This window comes from Lithobates pipiens, unplaced genomic scaffold, assembly GCF_037356315.1.
Source record: "Lithobates pipiens isolate NorthernLeopardFrog02 unplaced genomic scaffold, aLitPip1_a1.2 Scaffold_8, whole genome shotgun sequence".
NCBI classification, from domain to species: Eukaryota; Metazoa; Chordata; class Amphibia; order Anura; family Ranidae; genus Lithobates; species Lithobates pipiens.
The window spans coordinates 117,087,542-117,112,473 of record NW_027507903.1 but is presented as its reverse complement, the minus strand read 5'-3'; the positions used below and the strand labels follow the sequence as shown (position 1 = coordinate 117,112,473).

Below are 24,932 nucleotides of genomic sequence, written 5' to 3'. Positions count from 1 at the left end.
TTGGTTGGAGGAATAGTGCCCCATCATCGGTATTGGTTGGAGGAATAGTGCCCCATCATCAGTATTAGTTGGAGGAATAGCGCCCCATCATCAGTATTAGTTGGAGGAATAGCGCCCCATCATCGGTATTGGTTGGAGGAATAGTGCCCTATCATCAGTATTGGAGGAATAGTGCCCCATCATCGGTATTAGTTGGAGGAATAGTGCCCCATCATCAGTATTAGTTGGAGGAATAGTGCCCCATCATCGGTATTAGTTGGAGGAATAGCGCCCCATAATGGTTGTCAATGAAAGGAAAAATGCCCCATTTCAGTGAGAGGAATGGCTCCCCAATATTGGTGTCAGTGGAAGGAATGGTACCTCCTTGCTGCGGTCAGTGAGAGGAATAGGGCCCGAGGGCAGGATAAAGGCTATCAAAGGGCCGCAGTTTTGAGACCACTGCACTAGATTATAGCCAGCTTTAGAAGAGAACTGCAGTTTAAAAAATATTCATGAAAAATCCAAACAGGAGACCTCATTTTAAAGGACAGATACTCCTCAGAGTTTATCTCCTGGGCTGAACATGGCCTGGATGACGTCGCACTGGGGCCATGATGGAGTGATCCTTGTCCCCTATCTTTCTGCCCATGCTCCTTTTTCTTCTCTCTATATTTAAATACACCCTTAGTAATCCATCAAGCCAACGTACCAAGGCTTCGACTTATTGTTACTGATTCGATGTGTGACCCCTACGTCATATTTTTCATACAGATTTTTATATGATCTCTTCTGATGCACTACATACGGGGCATCCATGATCCCCTTAATTGAAATGAGGATGAAGGTTGCTTTAAAAAAGGTTTTTTTTTTTTTTTTACAGGGATTGCCATCACAAAAAGTCTCCTTATACACAAGCTTTCAATCCTTGTATTTGTAACATAGACATGTTTTTGTTCTGACACACACAATGCATATTGTTGGTGCATCTCATCACTGTAATGTTAAAGATAATATCTGTCTTTCTTGATTTTTCTATTGAATAAAATAAGATTGAATTACAAATCCAACAGGAGACTCTAGTTAGCCTTTACATTGTCTGAGTAACTACTGTTCATACCCATCTGAAGGATTTTCCAGTCTCCAAAGCCAACGTCCAACGCTGGAGTCTTACTAGTTCTGTGACAGCAACATCACTGCCAATGTAGGTGAAAGGATCAGATTCCGTATGCCAGGACCAGCATGTTAGCCAGAAACTGCTGACAGTGAAGATGTATAACAGAATGCAAAGTCCTTCCTACAGAAGTGATCAGTGGAGACACATTGCCTTAACAGAGTCCTATTGTGATCTTACACCCCCACCCCCACCCCGAGCCAAATCTGTAGGCTGCCACTGCACATCTTCTGAAAATGTGAGATGCCTGGCTGTCATACTGATCCCTGCATTTACTGATTTTTCTTTAGTTACTACCCCAGAACTGTGCAGTAGATCTGGGGGTTCTGACTAGCCTTTGCTGCATGCTTGTTTCAGGATGCCATTCAGAGCCATCTGTTATGGCTGGAAAGAAACCCGTCTTGGTAGAAGCCCTGAAATACGTCTCTTTGCTGCACAAACTGCTCCTCTGGGATGATTCCACCGAGGAAGTTCACAAACCTGATCTCTGCTACAGGGGAGGAGAACCAATATAAACATCCAACAAGAATAATGTGACAATTACCTAAATGACTCAAAATTTTGTCTGATTTCTGCTGAATCGGAACCATGTCAGCACCACCCGGCCTGACAAAAGTTCATCAAAACTTGACTAATCCAAGTGGAAAACTGTTGGCTGATCAGTGGCTGGATCCAATCAGATGCAGATACAGTTCAGGTGTTCAGGCACCCGCGGGAGTGGCAGCTATCGGAATACAAAAGCCAGGAGAGATTTTTCCTACTCATGGGCTGAACAAGAGAAATCTAACTTAAAAGTGGTTGTAAACGCTTACTCATACCCAGTGAAGTACTAAACTCCGGTGATACGAAAAAACAAATTCTCTGTATTTGTTTACCTGCAATACTCTCTTCTCTACATCTGCTTAAAGTACAAAACTAAGACCCCTTTCACAACGAGGGCATTTTGCAGGCGCTATAGCGTTAGAAATAGCGCCTGCAATCCACCCTTAAACTGCTGCTCCATTGTCTCCAGTGTGAAAGCCCCGAGGACTTTCACACCAGAGCGGTGCGCTGGCAGGATGTCAGGAAAAGTCCTGCCAGCAGCTTCTTTGTAGCGGCGAAGGAGCGGTGTGTTTACTGCTCCTCCACCGCTTCTCTCCATTGAAATCAATGGGGCAGCGCTGTATTACCGCCGGCAAAACGGTGCTATTGCGGCATATTGTGGGCGGTTTTAACCCTTTCTTGGCTGCTAGCGGGGGGGTAAAAGTGCCCCACTAGCGGCCGAAATGTGCTGCAAATCCGACGGTAAAACGCAGCTAAAAATAGCCAACGGAAGGGAACCGACACTCTTCCCCCCCCCCCCCCACACACACACACACACACACACACACACACACACACACACATTTTATAGGAAAACCCGTCGATCACAGGCCGTGTGCTAAAAGTTTGTTGTCAGTGGAAGAAATTCTGCCCCATTGTTGGTGTCCGTGGAGGGAATTGTGCCTCAAGGCAGGTACTTGTATGAGAAAGTATCCCGTTCTCCTTGTATTGCTTCCATTATGCGAAATCCCTGGTGTTCCTGCCAGTTCCTCTGCTTTCCTATTAAAAACTGACCACACTAAGCAAAAGCACACAGCATGGTCAGTTCTCCACCTATTCTGGGAAATTCGTGTGCTCTCCTCCAATGATCAGACATGTCCTAACACGTGCCCCAACCCCCCGTGATAGCCGCTCTTAAGATGCTGCTAGCAGGACTTTTTTTACCGTCCTGCCAGCGCACCGCTCCACACTGGAGAGACAGCAGCGGCTATTTCGGGTTGGTTTACAGGCGCTATTTTTAGCGCAATAGCGCCTGCAAAACGACCCAGTGTGAAAGGGGTCAAAGGCAAGGCCCAAGATATTTTACTGCCAGAATTAAACACAAATTATACACACACACAATTTATATGAGATACTTTATGCGCACACATTCTTATCTGTTTGTAACAATTTCCTTTTGCTCAGCAACCATAATATCACATTCCAAGATGACAAGTGGCCACATAATGTAATATGTCATAGAGGAATTACATTCAGCAGCAAAGCACATGTGACAGTGGAAAGACACAATCACTGTCCGACACTCAAGCAGCCAATACCATTATGCATATAAGATCTGCAGAATGACTCATCCTTTGTTCTCCATGTATTAAAGGCCTGTCATAGGAGAAAAAAGTAGGCTGCCATTGCTGACCTTTTTCTTAAAATGACAGTTGTCTGGGTGTCATCCTGATATTACACACCAATACTTTCTAAAGCCTAGTAAACAAAGTGTTTTTTTTTTTTGTTCAACCCAGAAGGGTTGAAAAAATAAAAATAAAAACCTGATGGCTCCACCATGCGATGTTAGTACAGCGATCTCCCCTGCTGTGCCATTGTGTTCCAACAGAGGGACGGACTTGCTGCCCGCCCCCCCCCCCCCCAAACATGTGGCTGAGGGTGCTGATTGGGAACCAATCGGCAGACCCTTTTCGGTCATAAGAACAGGCGGATTCTGTCGGACCAGCTGCAGTACACACAGGCCAATTGTCAGCCGGTTTCTATTGAACAAGCCGATGCCGCCTGACATTTGTTCACAATCATACTTCCCTAGCTGGATGCTGCAATTGTCCTCTGCCGGCTCCAACACTAAAAACTGAGTGATCCAACACCGCCTATCGCTCGTTTCTCACAGCTCTCTGAGCAAGTAGATGACGACTGTCAGTCAGCAGCTCCCGGCTCTGCTCCCCATCCCCCCCCCCCCCCCAATCCCTCGCTCACTGGAGCTCTGGGCTGTGGAGGGACAAGAGCAGCCAGCTCAGGCTCTGAGTGGAGAGGCTTAGCCAGGTCCCGGTCCAGGTATGTGGGCGGATCAGAATTTCACTGTCGAGATCTTGCCCGAGCCTGGAACAGCTCTGTGACATCAGCAGACAGCGGACTTCAGTCTGAAAATGGGTCACAGGAGTGCAGAATGAACTGCACTCCTGTCATCCACAGGAGAAGTACATCCAAATGAGCTTTGGCTGTACTTCTTTAAAGCGGAGTTCCACCCAAAAGGAACCTGCATTTGAGACGGTGCCATCTCTCGGAAGTCCGTCCCCCCCTCTTCCTTGCTCCGCCTCCAGACCAATTAGAGTGCAGCGTGCGTCACAGTAGGGAACTGGCTGTGAAGCTGAAAGGCAGACCTCAGCTTTAAGACCCCTTTCACACTGGGGCGTTTTTCAGGCGTTTTCATGCGCTTTAGCGTTAAAAAAAGCGCCTGAAAGAAGCTGCAACTGCAATCCCAATGTAAAAGCCCGAGTGCTTTCACACTGAGGTGCTGCGCTGGCAGAGCGTCAAAAAAAGTCCTGCAAGAAGCTTCTTTGCAGTGCTTTTGGAGCGGCGAATACAACGCTCCTAAAACGCCCCTTCCCATTGAAATCAATGGGAAGTGCTTGTAAAACACCCGAAAAACGCCTGAAAAACGCTACTGGCAGCAGCGTTTTGTGGGCACTTTTAACCCTTTATTTGGCCACTAGCAGGGGTTAAAAGCGCCCCATTAACGCTCGAAAAACGCTGGTAAAGCGCTGCTAGTTTAAGCGGCGCTTTACGAGCATTTTTCGGGCGCTGACATTTCACATTGGGACTGCAGATGAGGCTTCTTTCAAGCGCTTTACAGGTTCTTTTTTTAACGCTAAAGCGCTTGAAAAACGCCTGAAAAACGCCCCAGTGTGAAAGGGGTCTAAGTCAAAGACCAGGGAAACGTACATAGATGCAGAGTTGACACAGGCAGCAGGAAACAATGCTACCTGATAACAAGAGTACAGGAAGTTATCAGCTCACAAGATTCCTGGTTGAGTAAACTGCTATTTTTTGCACTTGTTGAACAGATGTATAAAAAAAAAAAATATATATTTGGTATATTTAACAGATCAAAAGAGCAAATAAAAGAAGTGTAAAGTTAAAGTTCACATAAACTCTGAAACACAAACTGAAGCAAAGTATTGATTTTGATTAAGCAATGACAAGCATTTGACTTAAAGCGGAGGTCCACCCTAAAGTGGACCTTCCGCTCATTGGAATCCTCCCCCCCTCCGGCGCCACAATTGGAACCTTTCAGGGGGAGGGGGGTGCAGGTACCTGTACAGTACAGGTATCTGCACACACTTCCGGCGTAGATTCTGCAGAAGGTACGCCCCTTTCCGCAGAATCTACGCCCCTTTCTGAAAGTCCCCCGCTGCCTGCTGGGAAACACACGGATCCTAGAGACAGCGGGGACCATCCTTATTGCGCAGCGCAACTCGCGCATGCGCAGTAGGGAACCGGGAAATGAAGCCGAAAGGCTCCACTTCCTGATTCCCATACCCAAGATGGCGGCGGCAGCACCCGAGAGACGATCGAGAGATCGGCTTCGGGTGCCGACATAGCAGGCGCGCTGGGCGGGTAAGTGTCACTACAGCAGCTGCAGTATTTGTAGCTGCTGGCTTTTAAAAAAAATAATAACGGCGGACTCCCGCTTTAATACAAAAAAATACAGAGCCTTGAAAAAGTATTCATACCTCTTGAAATAATGTTCCACATTTTGTCATGTTACAACCAAAAACGTAAAATGTATTTTATTGGGATTTTATGTGATACACCAACACTAAAGCCCCATACACACTATCAGATTATCTGCTGAGTTTTTCCTTCAGATTTACCAAAACCATGTAGTAGAAGGGCCTGCCTGATTGCATACACATTGAAACTCCTAAGGTTTGACCTCATATTATATGGTTTTGGTAAATCTGAAGGAAAAACTCAGCAGATAATCTGATAGTGTGTATGGGGCTAAAGTGGCACATAATTGTGAAGTGGAAGGAAAATTATAAAATGGGTTTTCAAAATGGTTTACTAATAAATATGTGAAAAATGTGGCATGCATTTGTATGCAGCCCCCCTGAGTCAATACTTTGTAGAACCAACAGCTGCAAGTCTTTTTGGGGATGTCTCTACCAGCTTTGCACATCTAGAGAGTGACACTTTTGCCCATTCTTCCTTGCAAAATAGCTCAAGCTCTGTCAGATTGGATGGAGGGCATCTGGGAACAGAAATTTTCAAGTCTTGCCACAGATTCACAATTGGATTTAGGTCTGGGCCATTCTAACATATGAATAAGCTTTGATCTAAACCATTCCATTGTAGCTCTGGCTGTATGTTTAGGGTTGTTGTCGTGCTGGAAGGTGAACCTCCACCCAGTCTCAGGTCTTTTGCAGACTCTTACGCCCCGTACACACGATAGGATTTTCCGCCAACAAAACCATGGATTTTTTTTTCCGAAGGCTGTTGGCTCAAACTTGTCTTGCATACACATGGTCACACAAATGTTGTCGGAAATTCCAAATGTCAAGACGAGCTGAGAAAAACGAAGCTTGATTCCGAGCATGTGTGGACTTTTGTGCGTCGGAATTGTGTACACACGCTCAGAATTTCCGACAACAAGTTGCTCTCAAACATTTGTTGGCAGAAATTCCAACAACAAATGTTCTATCGAGCATTCACACGGTCGGATTTTGCAATAACAAGCTCACATCCAACATTTGTTGTTGGAAAATCCGATCCTGCCCGTACATGGCATAACGGGCATAATCAGGTGATTGCCCTGTATTTGGCTCCATCCATCTTCCCATCAACTCTGAGCAGCTTCCCTGTCCCTGCTGAAGAAAAGCATCCCCACAACATGATGCTGTCACCACCATGTTTCACGGTGGGGATGGTGTGTTTAGGGTGATGTGCAGTGTTTGTTTTTTTGCTTTTAGGCCAAAAAGTTAACTTTTGGTCTTATCTGACCAGAGCATCTTCTTCCACGTTTGCTGTGTCCCCCACATGGCTTCTTGCAAACTACTAAACAGGACTTCTTGTGGCTTTCTTTCAATAGCTTTTTTCTTGCCACTCTTCCATAAGACCCCTTTCACACCACTCCACCCATAGCGTCGGCGTTAAAGCGCCAATATTTTTAGCGGCGTTTTACCGTTGGATTTGCAGTGCATTTCGGCCGCTAGCGGGGCACAATAGCTGCGTTTTGCTGGCGGTAATACAGTGCTGCCCCATTGATTTCAATGGGGAGCAGCGGCTGAGGAACGGTAAACACACCGCTCCAAAGAAGCTGTTGGCAGGACTTTTCCCGACGTCCTGCCAGCGCACCACTGTAGTGTGAAAGCCCTCGGGCTTTCACACTACAGACAATGGTGCAGCTGTTTTAGGGCGGATTGCAGGCGCTATTTCTAACGCTATAGCGCCTGCAAAACGTCCTGGTGTGAAAGGGGTCTAAAAGGTCAGATTTTGAGTGTATGACTAATAATTGTCCTGTGGACAGATTCTCCCACCTGAGCCGCGGATCTCTGCAGCTCCTCCAGAGTTACCATGGGCCTCTTGGCTGCTTCTCTGATTAATGCTCTTTGACTGGCCTGTCAGTTTAGGTGGACAGACATGTCTTGGTAGGTTTGCAGTTGTGCCATGCTCTTCACATTTCTGGATAATGGATTGAGCAGTGCTCCGGGAGATGTTCAAAGCTTGGGATATTTTTTTTTTTTTTTTTTTATGACCTAATCCTGCTATAAAACTTCTCTGCACCTTTATCCCTGACCTGTCTGGTGTATTCCTTGGCCTTCATGATGCTGTTTGTTCACTAGGGTTCTCTAACAAACCTATGAGGGCTCCATAGAACAGCTGCATTTATACTGAGATTAAATAACACACAGGTGGACTCTATTTGCTAATTAGGCGACTTCTGAGGGCAATTGGTTACACTAGATTTCACTAGGGGTATCAGAGTAAAAATGGGGCTGAATACAAATGCACGCCACACTTCTCTATATTTATTTGTACAAAAGTTTAAAAACCATTTATAATTTTCCTTCTACCTCACAATTATGTGTCACTTTGTGTTGGTCTAATCACATAAAATCCATTTATGTTTTTGGTTGCAACATGAAAAAAATGTGGAAAATTTCAAGGGGTGTGAATACTTTTTCAAGGCACTGTAGGTCACACCTTATGCAAACAATGTGCTTAATGAAAGTGTATGTATATCTGAACAATGAATTTCTCCTATTTGCTTGCTTTGGTTTGCTAAATACACAGTTGGAAGCATTTTGTTAGATCTGTTCCATATGTGCAAAAATGTGTCTTGTGCACACTTTTCATTATTTCAATAAAAGTAATCAGCCCTCCCAGTCTATATCTTGGGACTACAGAATGATCAGCTGTTATGTTGCAGAGATGGGGGGGTAGTGTGGTCTGAGTAGTATTGCAAAATGTAAACTGGGAAGAAATGACACCACTCAGTCCACAAAACTGCTGTGTGTTGTCTGCCCACAACACGGCTTAGAAGCTTACACATTTATGGCAAAGTAACAGGTATTCAGTGTTTACAGGGTCCTTAAAGAGGAGTTCTGCACCCCTTCCAAGAAAATTAAAAGTCAGCAGCTACAAATACTGTAGCTGCTGACTTTTAATATTGGGACACTTATTTGTCCATCGCAATGTCGGCACCCCAGCTGATTTTCCTCCATACGTTGTAAGGGAATCCGGCAGGCGCTTCCATCTTCACCCGGTCTTTCTTCCAGGATCACGGACTCCCCCTGTCTTCCCATCACATGCGTACGGGAGCCCCCGTTTACGGCACAGGACTCTGAAGGAATGGCTTGGGTGCCTGCTCTGAGCGCCGGTGATGTCACAGGCTGCATGTACAGTATATATCTCCTGTATGGCGTACGTTTAGGCGTTATTTACAGTACCTATTAGGTACTTATTATAGGCTTACCTATAGGTAAAAGTCAGAGATGGGAGTTACTTCCACTTCAAATATTCAGGTTTGAGGTTTATTAAAGAGGAAGTAAACCCTGATGAGTTTACTTCCTCTTTCATTCCCTGCAAAGGCAAAGCATAATGGACTACTATGCATCGCATAGTAGCCCATTATGTGTCACTTACCTGACACAGGAGCCAGCGAAGTCGCCGCTGTCCCCTGTAGTCCGCCGCATCCATCTTGTTGGTGGGGTCTCGCAGCTCCGCCGCTGTCATTCGGCGAAGCCGCAAAGACGTCACTCCCGCGCATGCGCACGGGAGCCGACACACGCGCGGCAGCTCCGTCGCTGAGAAAGCGGCGCGCAGGCGCACTAAGAGCGGCAGTCTACGGCGCATGCGCCGTAGACAGCGGTGCCCGTTTTCGGGCAAATATCTCCTAAACCATATAGGTTTAGGAGATATTGCTTGGACCTACAGGTAAGCCTTAATCTAGGCTTACCTGTAGGTCAAAGTGGTTTGTAAGGGTTTACAACCACTTTAACATTTTGGATGACCTAGAGCCAGGGTAGGACTTACCATTGGGCTTGACTGGGCTCAAACCCATGGGCCCCACCCAATAGGGGGCCCCCGCCGAGATACAAAGCCGCGTGTACTCAGCTCGGCTCCACTTACATAACACAGGGACTGCGAGAGGACCCGAGAGCCGCCGACACAGGACTCAGTATCTCGGCGGCCCCATTTTTAAAATTCAAGACTGCAATGACACTGCAGATGGACACTGATAAGACTATATTGATGGGCGTTTACATTTTTCTTTAAAGTTTTTTCGTCAAAACTTCCCTTCTAAGCTTGGGGCGCGTGTTATATGCCGATAAATACAGTAATGTATAGAAGATAGGGCCGAAAGTGACTCAAGCCCAGGGGCCCTCACCACCCTAAGTCCTGCCCTGCCTATAGCACTGTAGTTCAATAATGAAATTAGTCCTCAAAAATACAACTAATTGTGCACACAGTGGGGGTTATTTACAAAAGGAAAATCTACTTTGCACTATACGTGCAAAGTGCACTTGGTAGTGCAGTCGCTGTAAATCTGAGGGGTAGATCTGAAATGAGGGGAAGCTCTGCTGATTATCCAAACATGTGCAAGCCAAAATGCAGTTTTTTTTTTCCTTGCATGTCCCTCTGGGATCTACAGTGACTGCACTTCCAAGTGCACTTTCAGTGCAATTTCAAGTGCACTTGTAGTTAGGGGTGCAACGGATCGTAACCGTTCCATGATCTGAACGGGTCACCCGGTTCGGATCGGCACACCCCGCGATCCACTGCCCCGGCCTTAGGAAAGGCTGAGGCTTTGGTGTAGCTTTGGAGCGGCAGCCATCTTTGTACACCCAGCGGCCATTTACAATGTGATCGCTCCACTTGTAAACAAACCGGCGTCATGTCATGGCGCCGGTTCCTCTCTCCTCTCTGTGTACAGAGCGGATGGCATCAGCGCTATGGGCTGGATCTGTAGTGCCCACAGTCGTACCCAGACAATATTAAACTGGGGAAGATGTCCATTACAGTGGGGGAGAGGACGTGGATATTACAGTGCGGAGATTGTGGATATTACAGTGGGGACTATATGGTGGTGGAATTTTCTCAGGTTTCTACTAATTCAATTATTATTTGCTGATCCCAGGAACGATCCGATCCGTGAGTTTTTTGATCCGTTGCACCCCTACTTGTAGTGCAAAGTGGATTTGCCTTCAGTAAATAACCCCCAATGAGTTTTAAATGATTGGGTCAGGAAGGTGCTAATAAGCAACGCTGACCACAAAAATGGCTCAATTCTGCATATAGCCATTTTCCAAAATGGTAAAATAAATAAATAAAATATATAAAAAAAGCCTCACTTCTCTAAAGATAGTTCCCTTTCCTCCACAGAAACACACATACATTACCATGTCAAACTGAAGTTAATTAACACAAAATACACTTGGAATTTACAATGGTTTAACCGTCATTCTAGCAAGAGCAATAAATCAGCATTGAACAATCAGTACCCACCCAATCAATACTGAGCTACAACAAAGAATATAAAAGGTGTCTGCAAAACAGAATGGTCAGAAAAGTACACATCATAAAGATAAAAGCATTTCCATTACTCGTTGTGTCTAATTAGATCCTAAACTCTGGGTTTCTATAAAAAAATAATGTTGCTCTTTTATTAGCAATGGAACACCAAGTTTGACCCAGTTTAATAAATGAGAACCAACATAACAGTGCCATAGAAAACCTATACCAAGAGCCCATTTGCACCCTATGTAGCCTTGCCCAACACAGTCCCAAAGTATAAACAAGGCAATCTGGCTCATGTCCTGAGTGCAGTTCACACCAATGCTCTGGAGTTGTTTGCCCTGAAAAATTAAATAAAGGAAGTGCTGTGTTTTTTCAGCGCAGCGAGTTGCAATTTAGTACACCACATCGCAACCCGCCGCAGAGACTAAAATCTGTCACATTTCAATAAAGTAAAAAAAAAAAATAAAAAAAAAAAAAAATAATAATAATAAACCGTGCGATCCGTCACTACAAAGTATCAGCACTGCCCCCTTCACAGCGCACACCAGCTGTTGTAAACGAGCTGTAAAAGAATTGAAGCTCATCTCCAGCTTGCTTTTCATGATCGACAACAGAAGTTTGCGGAAATAACAACAGAAAAAGCACGGAATCTAAAAGATGTACAACACGCTAACATTAATCAGGGCTGACAGTGTTAAATGAAGGCTCCTGTTTTTGTTTAAATACCATCTTTGGATAAAAAGCAGCTGCTGAAAGACAGTAGCGAGTACTGTTACCTACTAGAGAGTAAAGATGTTGTTACATGCATGATAATCGCCGACAACGATCTTTGACTTAAAGAATGCCTAACATTGGCGAGAAGCTTGGACATGATACATCAAGTGCCCATTTGAACATATCCATAAGGCCTAGTTGACATTTATGTCGGGGGATGGTGAAAACATGAAATCCAACTGTCCACCCCCCCCCCCCCCCCCCACCCAACTCCTCTCCCTAAGCTGCAAAGGCAGCCGCACAGGGCTATACACATGCTGCATCAATTTAAAGGAACTCACCACACCACACCATATTTTGTGCTGATTTCGCACCCCCACCATTTTGGTTTCTATTTGAAAAAAACCTTTGTAGGGCTGGTTCAACAAAACTCATGCCCCTCAGCTTCTTTAAGTTTGTTTACCATGGCTTTCCTCAAGATTTATTTATTTTTATCCCAAAAGGAACTCTTGAAATAATTTTCAGGTCTCAGGGAACTCCGTCTAATCAGTGGGAAGAATGCCCCACCCTTTCATTTATGGCCAGTGGGAAGAATGCCCCCCACACCCATACATTCATGGCCAGAATGTCCCCCCTTATGTTCATGGCCAGTGGGAAGAATGCCCCCCCCTTTACATTCATGGCCAGTGGAAAGACTGCCCCCCCCCCCCTTACATTCATGGCCAGTGGGAAAAAATGCCACCCCCTTACATTCATGGCCAGTGGGAAAAAATGCCACCCCCTTACATTCATGGCCAGTGAGAAAAAAAATGCCCCCCTCTTACATTCATGACCAGTGGGAAGATTCCCCCCCCCCCACCTTACATTGATGACCAGTGGGAAGAATGCCCCCCCTACCTTACATTCATGACCAGTGGGAAGAATGCTCCCCCCCACCTTACATTCATGACCAGTGGGAAGAATACCCCCCCTTACATTCATGACCAGTGGGAAGAATGCGCCCCCCCCACCTTACATTCATGACCAGTGGGAAGAATGCTCCCCCCCCCCACCTTACATTCATGACCAGTGGGAAGAATGCTCCCCCCCACCTTACATTCATGACCAGTGGGAAGAATGCCCCCCCCCACCTTAAATTCATGACCAGTGGGAAGAATGCCCCCCCCACCTTAAATTCATGACCAGTGGGAAGAATGCCCCCCCCACCTTAAATTCATGACCAGTGGGAAGAATGCCCCCCCCACCTTAAATTCATGACCAGTGGGAAGAATGCCCCCCCCACCTTAAATTCATGACCAGTGGGAAGAATGCCCCCCCACCTTAAATTCATGACCAGTGGGAAGAATGCCCCCCCCCACCTTAAATTCATGACCAGTGGGAAGAATGCACCCCCCACCTTAAATTCATGACCAGTGGGAAGAATGCCCCCCCCACCTTAAATTCATGACCAGTGGGAAGAATGCCCCCCCCCACCTTAAATTCATGACCAGTGGGAAGAATGCCCCCCCCCCCCACCTTAAATTCATGACCAGTGGGAAGAATGCCCCCCCACCTTAAATTCATGACCAGTGGGAAGAATCCCCCCCTTACATTCATGACCAGTGGGAAGAATGGTCCCCCCCCCCACCTTACATTCATGACCAGTGGGAAGAATGCTCCCCCCTTACATTCATGACCAGTCGGAAGAATGCCCCCCCCCCTTACATTCATGACCAGTTGAAAGAATGCCCACCTCTTACATTGATAGCCAGTGGGAGAACGCCCCTCTTACACAGCTGACTAGTAAAAACAATACCATCCTTTACAGACAACTAATGAGATAATTGGTGTCATGATACCGGTTCTTCCAAGTGCTGTTCAACCCAGAACTATGTATATAGTAATGCCATAAGATAGGGTGTCAATCAGCTACACCTCAAGGAAGAGCTACCTCGGGAAGAGCCCTAGAACTCTACAGAACCCTAGTTAAGAATGGCTTGTTTAGAATTAAACATATATTACTCTGGAGAAGCAAAGCGGTGTAAGCCAGGAGTTGGAGTATCAATATATCAAATCGCATAAAAAAAAAAACACACATTTTGACAATGACCCAGAATGACATAACCAGTATTGAAGAATATGTAAGGCGCCCAGAAAAAGAAGCATGAACATCGGTGACAAATAAAGTGTATTGTCACATAATGAGGAGGCTGGATACAAAGCAGCAAAGCGTACATCCAGCAGCAGAGAATGACTAATCGCCAATAATAATGGACTGCACATCCCAGCTACAACCACAGATCACATTAATTGCCACTATCCATGAGTCAATGACGAAGCTCACAATTTCCCATAATGGGATATCCTGAGGTTTTCTCCCGTCATGTGAAAATGTCATCGTCCCACAACATGAAAAGGGCTTTGTGCAACAAACAGAGACACACTGATTAACCCAACCAAGGCCAAGAGTGCCGCAGCCCTCTAAACACAAAACATCGGACATTTTTATCAAGGAGTTATCACAGACTCAATGCGTACGCCGTTTAATTTATGCCGGGACTTAGGCCTCAATACTCGAAGTGATGATATCTGGGTCAAAGCAGATTTTAGTGACAGATGTTAATGCACTGGTGATTCGGCCAAGCCAAGCCAAGCTTTATCTTCCGTTTCATCCATATGACACAAAGCAGAGACTAACCTTCATAGCCAGAGAGCAGATATCCCCCCCCCCCCTCCCCATAATGCTCCCTCCTTATCCATCCATTTCAATATTACTACTACCGAGAAATAGAAATCAGCTTCTCCCTGAATGCTCATGTACACGTTTACGTGGACGACACACGTGTGACAACAAATGTCCGTTCAGCCTCTTCTACCACGCACCAAATTATACCTATAAACAGATCCCCGGCCTATAAAATGCGAGATGACAGTCACTTTGTGAAACTAGAAATAAATGTTTCAAAGGCGCATTTCAACCAGATTTAGGATGAAGTACACACATATGAACAACTTTATTGCCTATAATGGGGATCTTATGTTTTTAAAAGGATGACTGGACAACTTCAATAAATGTTCAGCTCAAGCAATGAGATTAGAAACTGACCACTATATCTTGGAATGTTTGAATTTACACCATACAGTGAACACACGGAAACATAGTAAATGCTATCTTTGGTCTCAATCTTTTAAATGAAAGCTCTGAGTCTTCAGGAATCAATTTAAAATTACCAATGGTTTAAAGTTTAACTTACCGTTTAAAAAGGAGGATGTCACTTTTTGGGGGAAAAAAATAAAAATAAATTATAAATACACATTTATTTTTTGAAAAAAAAAATGTGCATTTATAAAAAATATTTATTTATTTATTTTTTTTGAAAAAAAAAAAAAAAATCAAAAAGGGAGTCTGCAGAGTATTGCACCTGGGAGCAACCCCAGGCTCATGCTGTCTGCCCGTACCTCCGATACAGGCAGACAGTTGCTTGGGAGCACGAAGGTCAACAAACTACGAGGAAGTTCAAGCAACAATGGATGACAGTACTTGTAGTCCATTCATTCATAGGAAACTGGAGCCCCACACGTCTGCAACGTTTTCAAATTCTGAAAGTGGATGGGGGAGAGGGAGTGCATGCTGAACATGTTATATGTTACACCCCAAATACAGGTATAACATGCAACATGCTCAGAAAGGTGACCTTTGCCTTTAAAATAGAACTATATATATTTTTCATTTTGGATAGAGCAAGGGAGGCTTATAACCCCAGTCAGTTTTTTTTTCTCCGTGTCCCATTGCTGAGATTTTCCTTTACTTCCTGTCCCATAGCCAAACAGGAAGTGAGAGGAAATCCCTGCAAATTAACGAAATTCCTTGGGAACCCCCACGTCTCCAGAACTAGTGCCCCCACTGGAAGGTACCCCTCAATTATTTTCTGAAGATAACCCAAAATGTAGGATTTATTTTACTTTCACTAATAATGGTAAACAAGACAAATAGAGAGGATAAATCTCCTTAACCGGGGCACAGACGGCAATAAAAATCAGATGTTCTAATGCCTCGCCACTATCCAAAACGAAAAAAAAGTTTTGCCTTTAGTTATAGTTTAAGGTCTCTTTAAATAGTTTGGGCCAACAGGTACGCTTGCAGAGTGCTCTGTATTAATTGTATGTAGTCTCCCCTACACACAGTAAATAGGGACAGGAACTTCCCGTCCCACTCACAGAACAGAGTCAGGCTGAACACTGCTCAGCCATTCACAGGAGGCTTTGTATTATATAACTCAATACAAAGCTTCCTCTGACTGGCTGAGGTGGAGGAGGGGGAGGCATACATGACAAGCTTTGTATTCAATCATAGAATACATAAGCATCCCATGAATGGCTGAGCATAGCTCAGCCTGACTACTTGGTTGCGGAAGTGGGGCAAAAGGTCTCTGTTCCACTGTTGAAACAAGGTATACTGTATGTAGCTGAGGCTATATACTTTTAATAAACCGTGCACAACAAGTGCACTGGTTAGCTCAGGAAGTCGTTTTTTGGGGCTGGCTTGGCCCTAATAAACTATTTAAAAAGGGGCATTAAAAATTGAGATGGGCTTTCGGCTGGCCATACATTGTAGACACTTCTATTGTTCCTCAGGCTGAAATTTGCTCAGTGGGTGACCCTGTCTTTTGATAAACTGAAGGAGTCGATCTTGGATCCACCAAAACCAAAAAGAAATGACAACAAATCTGGCCCATGATCGCTGTTTCATAGGAATAACATGTATTCAGTCTGCCAATGAAGTGCTCACCCAATGGTCCAAGATGCCAACCAAACTAACACACTTCCACCCGCCACATTCTCTGCTCTACTTCAGAGACTATAATAGCAATGGAGAGGTTATATAAATCTGGCAACAAAAAAAACGTATGCTCTGTACACACGTTGGACTTTCCGACGGAAAATGTGCGATCGGATAGCATTGTCGGAAAATCTGATCGTGTGTGGGCTCCATCTGACTTTTTCCGTCGGAATTTCGGAAACACAAAGTTTGAGAGCTGGATCTAAAATTTTCCCACAACAAAATCCGACCGTTTAAATTCCGATCGTGTGTAGACAATTCCGACAGACAAAGTGCCACGCATGCTCAGAACAAATACGAGACGAAAGCTATTGGCTACTGGCCCGTTTATAGTCCCGTCGTACTTGTTCTATGTTTCCACGTTCAGAAAGATCAGATTTTCCGACAACTTTGTGCGACCGTGTGTATGCTAGACAAGTTTGGGCCAAAATCTGTTGGGAAAAAAATCAGACGGATTTTGTCGTCGTTATGTCCGACCGTGTGTACAAGGCATTAGTGTATAGGCAGCTTTAGCCTAAAGCTGGCCATAGACGGATCGAAATTCGACCATTCGGCAGGGACTGAACGAATTTTGATCAATGTGTGGCCGCTACTGATAAACTGCTCTTGAAAGGACTTGTTGAAAAAAATTATTTCCTAATTATTTAGCAGCTGCAGCCTGTCCCTGGAGAGTCTCAGCGTGGCGGCGATTCCTCTATACACCTCGATTGTAAGGATGGAGGAATCAGGTTTTTTTCCCCGTTCAGTCTGCTGGCTAAACGGACAGACAAAAAAAAAAAAAAAAAGAAGAAGAAGGAAGAAGATTCATCTCTGGCCAGCTTAATTATCAAATATTTACTATAAAATATATGTACTGCTTGTGTACTATTGGAGTTATTGTCAACATGTATACTAATAGCCAATAAAAACCAAAAGGCTTCATTTACAAAGGTTGACACATAAGCATCTTTGATCACATAACTGTACTTTTCATATAAAAATAAAATAGCTGTCACTTTTTTTTTAAACCACAGTGATCCTCATCTGGTGTTTCAGCCTCGTATTGGTTATCATCAGCAATGACAGTTGAAAATAACAGTCACATGGCTGATAGTAACAATTGATATATAGCTAGAATATGTATAATTTTTGTGTTGTCACTAATAAGCACATAACACAAATACAAAAGTAAACAGCATGTCTGGAAGTCATCAGTAGAAGTTGAACTAGGGCATGGCAATAAACCACAATGTAGTATTGTCTTCCCATACCATGAAGGAGATTTTCTAAACAGACAGCAAACTTAAAGTGGTTGTAAACCTCAGACATTAAATACGAACAAAGCATATCCCTCTATAGTGTGTACTTGTCTCAATTAGGAGCACTAAATGTCTTTTCTGTCTGCTGCCCGGTTCCTCTGTCATCAGCATGAATCACTTCTAACGAGTTTTCAAGAGAAAAATGGTGACAGGGGAGGGAGCTCCAGCTGATTGACAGCCTCAGCTCTGTTCCTGTTAGTGGGCAAGCTATGAATCACAGAAATTACATAGTGGGCTTTATTTACTAAAGGCAAATCCACTTTGCACTGCAAGTGCACTTGAAAGTAAAGTCGCTGTAAATCTGAGGGGGACATGCAAGGAAAAGAAAAAGCAGCGTTTTAGCTTGTACATGTGTTGGATGATAAAATCAGCAGAGCTTCCCCTCATTTCAGATCCACCCCTCAGATCTACAGCGACTGCACTTCCAAGTGCACTTGTAGTGAAAAGTGGATTTGCCTTTAGTAAATAAACCCTAGTATGTTTCATCTGTACTAACAAACCTTCACCTGCCTGCTGGCAGTCCTCTACTGAATGTATACAGAGGCCAAATACCCAGCACATAGAAGTAGCCCGGGGGAGAAGATGACAGCAGCTGGCAAACGATGGTGCGGCCAACGATGGCGCAGCTGCATTGCTTGAAAGCGGAGGAGTATTTTGGTGAATTTAGTTCTGCTTTAGAACCCGGCGCCGGGATATTAACAAGCCCTCTATCACCACTCCACCCCCTCAACTAACTGCTCCTATAGAAATAAATAATATCTAAATGCCCATTTTACTTACCTGATGCCATACTCATGTGACAATCTTCAGTTTACTTCCTGGGGTCCTTCTTTGAGTGTCCCCATCACTGCCTGTACAATGTGGACATCTCCTATTGGTGGAGGTGATGCTTTCAGCAGCCTGGTCTTCCCTCATTGGCTCCAGTGGCAGTAAGAAGAACTCATAGGGGCGGTGAGGGGACCAGTGAGCAAGAAAATAACCAGCAGGAAAAACGTCGGGTCCCCAGGGCAGGATATGAGCTTGGCTCATAGAGGAAAGTGTGACTTTGATCCATTACACTGCAGAATGGCTTAGGAAGACATGTTTGGAATGAAGACTGAGGCGTAACAGAATGGATACACAATGCACTGCTTCCATTTCATTTTTCCCCGAAGTTGGGCTTTAGGGCCCATTCACCCAATAAGTATTTACCTGCATTTCCCCTCAAGGAAAAAACACAGGTAACTGCAATGACAATAGTTTTCTGTGTCATATTCAGACCAGATACAAAGTTTCTCTGCAATATTATACAATGTTTCCATCATATGGCATGGCTCTGCATGGTCCTGTACATCTCTGTGCACAGTACACCATGCTGCTGTGCTAGGAATGAAGTGTCACTTTGTACACAAAGTTTCGGCGGTTTGGGCTGCAGAACAGTGTGAACAGGCATTTAAAGTGGAACTTCCACTCTCCACATTCGGATGATTTTCTTTTTGGGGGCAGAGGGTATCTAGTTTTGACAGGTACTCGCTCCCACTTCTAAGGCAATCACTTGAAGCTCCTCTTTAAAAGAGAACTTCGGGATTTTTTTTTTTTTTTTTTTTAAATCATACTTACCTAGGTGGATGCAAAATCGATCCAATGCTGCATCTGTCCCCCACCCTGCCAGCTCTAAGACCGAGCGATCAAACACTGCTGATCACTCAGTACTCTATGAGTAGAGAGCTGGTGACTGTCAGTCAGCGGCTCTCTGCTCTGTATCCCCCACAACACTTATTGGAGCACAGGGCTGCAGAGAGGGTGGAAGGAGCCGGCTCAGCCTCTCAGTGACACGCTGAGAGGCCAAGCCAGGTTGGTGGTCCAGACTTCTAGGTGGATCCCAACCATATGGTCGCAATCTTTCCTCAGTCTGGACTGGCTCTGTGACGTCAGCCCGCTGTCTGCTGAAAACTGGTCCCATGAGTGCAGAATGAACTGCACTCCTGTGAGCCACAGGAGAAGTACAGGCGAACGAGCTCTGGCTGCAACTTCTCCTTTGGTGGTGGTTAACATATATGCAATGCAGGAACCAGCGCGATTCCAGTGCAGGTTCCTGGCATGTCCTCTGCTGGCAATTCACACTGAAATCTGCGAGTCGCTGCCGGTGTCAATGCAAAGTTAATGACACCCTCAGATTGGTTCACAGATCGCAGTGCAAACTGCCAAATGGTGCAGGAATTAGATTGCAAAAAAAAGGGTCCTGCACCATTTTGGTGCAAATGCAATGCGAATTCAGCCATACGATCCACAGACATCACATGTGATCTGCACAGCAGTGTGTTGCAAATCACATGTGATGTCCAACATTGCACAAGTGTAAACTCAGCCTAAATGTGACCTTAGTATTCCGTTTAAGGAAGTTAAATAATAAGACTTACGGGTCGGATAACAAGGTGAAAATGAAGGAAAAAGAACGCAGTGGGCACATCTAAGGATTGGTAGGCAGTAATATTGTCTGTATTTGTGGCCTGCCTCATCTACATGGAGTGTACTGCACACTACATCTGTAGAGGACCAAGGTTTACTAACAGGAGGATTTACAGGAGTTCTGAGCATCCACATGTAGGCATTCCCATTCATATCAATAAGGATGCAGCAGCTGCACGGACACAGCTGCTGCTCCCAATTTGGCATCTGTGCCAATGCATATCTCCGAATGAAGAACATGGTGCGCTTGGGCAAACACGCCCACGTGGCTGTCAGATTGGGAGCAGCAGATGTGTCTGTGCAGCCGCTGAATCCTAATAGACATGATGTGCTTGCACAGAACGAATGTGTACCCCGTGTGGGTAAACCTGACCCTGGCCCTGGCACAGATGTGTACTGTACACGCCTGACCGGCTAGCCCTCTGGGGAAAATTAATGCAGCCATCCCTTGCAAGGACTGGTAACCAGGAATATAGGATTGTATATAGATCTGATCTAAGAGAGCGATATTACTTCTATCCACCAATCACAGCAAGTCTAGTGGTTGGGGTTGAATGGCGTTCGTTCTATAGAGTCCTGGGCGAGGCGGGCGGCTCTGACATACATGATGAGGTGGTGGGATCCTCCACAGTGGAGTGGGTGAAATAGTTTTTTGGGTGGGGTCCCATGGATGACAAGGGGGGGGGGGGGGGGGGGTGACATCACTGACCTATTACATCATACTAGGAGCTGTCAGTGATGGATGAATGGATGATGGGTAAAGTTGTCAGGTGTGACCCCATCACAACCCACTATTATTATTATGAGGGGGTAGGGTGATTCCAGACACATGGAGTATGTAGAAGGAAGTGAGCACAGTGCTGCCAGACATACCACACATGCCGAGCATACTGACAGCACACATCCAGTGCCAGCCGTGCGGGGAATGCCTGGTATGGGGCGGGCGGGGGTGACCGGGGACACCCGGCACTGTACACGTCACACATCGCTCACCCCGCACATCGGATCCATCACACACACCGATCCCACCAATCACATCGGGCTCCTTACCCCGTCCTCCGTCCCCGCACAGATCAGGCCTCCTGACAGCAAGAAGAGACATCCGGAGAGGCCGGGAGATCCGTCCGATCACACGTCATGAGAGGGAGAGATCCGTGCACGGACACCGCACGTCAGGCCTGGAGATCGGAGGGGGCGACACACATCCAGAGATCAGGGAGAGGTCCGGGGACACTCCGCACACCGCCCGGGGGGAGAGAGCGCTGGGCGGGGGACACTCACTATGAGAGACACACAGGAGGCCGGAGAGAGGAGGAGAGGAGAGCCGGAGACAGCTGCAGAGACACGGAGACTGCAGGATGTGAGAGCGGGGCGGGGGGGAGAGGGGGAGGGGCGGAGCACACAGGCGGGGACACACACATAGAGAGGGACACAGATTTATTACATGGAGGACTGCTAGGAGGACCGACACTGTCTACACCCTATACCGAGAACCTAACACCTTATACCAAGAGCTCTATACCGAGAGCCCAACACCCTATACCAAGAGCCGAGAGCCCAACACCCTATACCGAGAGCCCTATACCAAGAGCCCAACACCCTATACCAAGAGCCCAACACCCTATACCGAGAGCCCTATACCAAGAGCCCAACACCCTATACCGAGAGCCCTATACCAAGAGCCCAACACCCTATACCGAGAGCCCTATACCAAGAGCCCAACACCCTATACCGAGAGCCCTATACCAAGAGCCCAACACCCTATACCAAGAGCCCAACACCCTATACCGAGAGCCCTATACCAAGAGCCCAACACCCTATACCAAGAGCCCAACACCCTATACCGAGAGCCCTATACCAAGAGCCCAACACCCTATACCAAGAGCCCAACACCCTATACCAAGAGCCCAACACCCTATACCGAGAGCCCTATACCAAAAGCCCAACACCCTATACCAAGAGCCCAACACCCTATACCGAGAGCCCTATACCAAAAGCCCAACACCCTATACCAAGAGCCCAACACTGTATACTGAGAACCCTATACCAAGAGCCCAACACCCTATACCAAGAGCTGAGAGCCCTATACCAAGAGCCCAACACCCTATACCAAGAGCCCAACACTCTATACTGAAAACCCTATAACAAGAGCCCAACACTGTATACTGAGAACCCTATACCAAGAGCCCAACACCTTACTGAGAACTCTATACCAAGAGCCCAGCACCCTATACCAAGAGACAAGAGCCCTATACCAAGAGCCCAACACCCTATACTGAGAACCCTATACCAAGAGCCCAACACACTATACCAAGAGCCCAACACCCTATACTAAGAACCCTATACCAAGAGCCCAACACCCTATACCAAGAGCCCAACACCCTATACTGAGAACCCTACACAGAGAGAGCCTAAACTGAGAGCCCTGCACCCTATACCAAGAACAGTACACAGAGAGAGCCTTTACCGAGACCCCTACGCCTTCCAGCACTGAGAACCCTACACCCCATACTGAGAACCCTACACCCTATACTGAGAGCACTACACCCTATACTGAGAACTCTATACCGAGAGCCCTACACCCTATACTGAGAACCTTATACTGAGAACCCTACAAGGATAGAGCCTACAACCTCCAACACCGAGAACCCTATATCAAGAGCCCAACACCCTATACCGAGAACCCTACACAGAGAGAGCCTAAACTGAGAGCCCTGCAACCTATACCAAGAGCCCTGCACCCTGTAACGAGAGCCCTACACCCTATACTGAGAACCCTACACCTTCCAGCACTGAGAACCCTACAACCTATACTGAGAGCCCTACACCCTATACTGAGAGCCCTACACCCTATACTGAGAGCCCTACACCCTATATTGAGAGCCCTACACCCCATACTGAGAGCCCTACACCCCATACTGAGAGCCCTACACCCTATACTGAGAACCCTATATCCTATACTGAGAACCCTACAAGGATAGAGCCTACAACCTCCAACACCGAGAACCCTACAACCTCCAACACCGAGAGCCCTACACCCTCCTCCAACACTGAGAGCCCTACACCCTATGCTGAGATTCTACACCCTCCAAGAAGAGCCCTATACTGAGAATCCTACACCCCCAACACTAAGAGCCCTACACCAGGTACTGAGAGCCCTACATCCTCCAACACAGAGATCCTACAATCTCTGACTTTAAGAGCCCCCTACACCTGACACTAAGCGCCCTACACCCTTCGACACTAAGACATCTTACACTTCGACACTGAAAGATCCAACACCAAGAGACGCTATACCAGATACTTAGAGCCCTATACCTGCTGACACCAAGAGCCTCTACACCAAATATTGAGAGTCCTACCCCCTCTGACACCAAGAGATCCTACACCCTCCAATACCTAGAGCCCCTAAGCCAGATACTGAGAGCTTACACCCTCCAACACTGAGAGATCCTACACCAGATAATAAGAGCCCTACACCCTCCAACATTGTTCCATTACCAAAAGCACCTACATCAGATACTGAGAGCCCTACATCCTCTGACACAGAGAGATCCTACACTTTCCATAACTGAGAGATCCTACACCCTCACACACCAAGAGATTCTACACCCTCCCAACACTGCTCTAACATTCTCTACACCAGATAATAAGAACTCTACATCATTCTACACTCTGAGACTGAAAGATCCTATACCCCCAACACCAAGAGCCTCTTCACCAAATACTGAGAGCCCTACCCCCTCTAACACCAAGAGATCGTACACCCTGTAATACAGAGAGCCCCAAAGCCAGATATTGAAATCCTACTCCCTTCAACACTGAGAGATTCTACACCATCTGTTACTGAGAGACCTACTGCAGATACTGAAATCCCTACACCCTCCAAAACCAAGAGATCCTAGGCCCTCCAATACCAAGGGCCTCAGCACTGAATACTGAGAGCCCTTACACCCTCTGATACAGAGAGATCCTACACCATCCAATGCCAAGAGCTTATAAGTCCAGATACTAAGAGCATACACCGTCTCAACAGAGACACTACACCAGATAATAAACCCTCCAACGCTGTTCCAGGACAGAGAGCCTCTTCACCAGATATTGAGAGCCCTATGCCCTCTGACACCAAGAGATCCTACGCCCTCCAAGCTGAGAGACACTACACTCTTTGACACTCAGAGCCCCTACACCCATCAACACAGAGAGTCCATACACCAGATACTGGGAGCCCTACACCCACCAACACCAAAAGCCTCTACACCAGATATGGAGAGCCCTACACCCACCAACACCGAAAGCCCCTACATCCTCCAACAGCAAGAGCCCCCCACACCGTCTGACAGCAAGAGCCCCCTACACTCTCTGAGACTGCAGGATATGAGAGGAGGGGGACAGGCAGGGCACATGGACGTTTTCATAAATGGAGAGAGGGACTCAGATTTATTACATAGTGGACTGACACCAAGAGAACCTACACCCTCCAACACCAAGAGCCCCTACACTGGATACTGAGAGCCCCTACACCCTCCAATGCCAAGAGCTCCTACACTGGATACTGAGAGCCCCTACACCCCCAACGCCGGCAGCCCAAAAATCCTTGGCCACAAAAGCAAATAGGCAGAGATCGGGGAATTACAACATTGCCTAAATATAGCCACATGGTCATATTTGGACA

General features: G+C 46.1%; 1 protein-coding gene across 4 annotated transcripts in view; it reads right to left on the bottom strand.

Annotated features, from left to right (window-relative positions):
• The window catches only part of MYO9A (myosin IXA), a 194,617-nt gene extending 172,987 nt beyond the window's left edge, over positions 1–21,630 (bottom strand). For 3 of the 4 annotated variants that reach the window (XM_077473402.1, XM_077473405.1, XM_077473404.1), the window contains exon 1: positions 21,308–21,630. The gene's annotated coding sequence lies outside the window, so the exon portion shown is untranslated. The remainder of the gene's footprint in view (positions 1–21,307) is intronic. The other variant, XM_077473403.1, reaches the window with a different exon arrangement.
• Between the last annotated feature and the right edge of the window lie 3,302 nt (positions 21,631–24,932).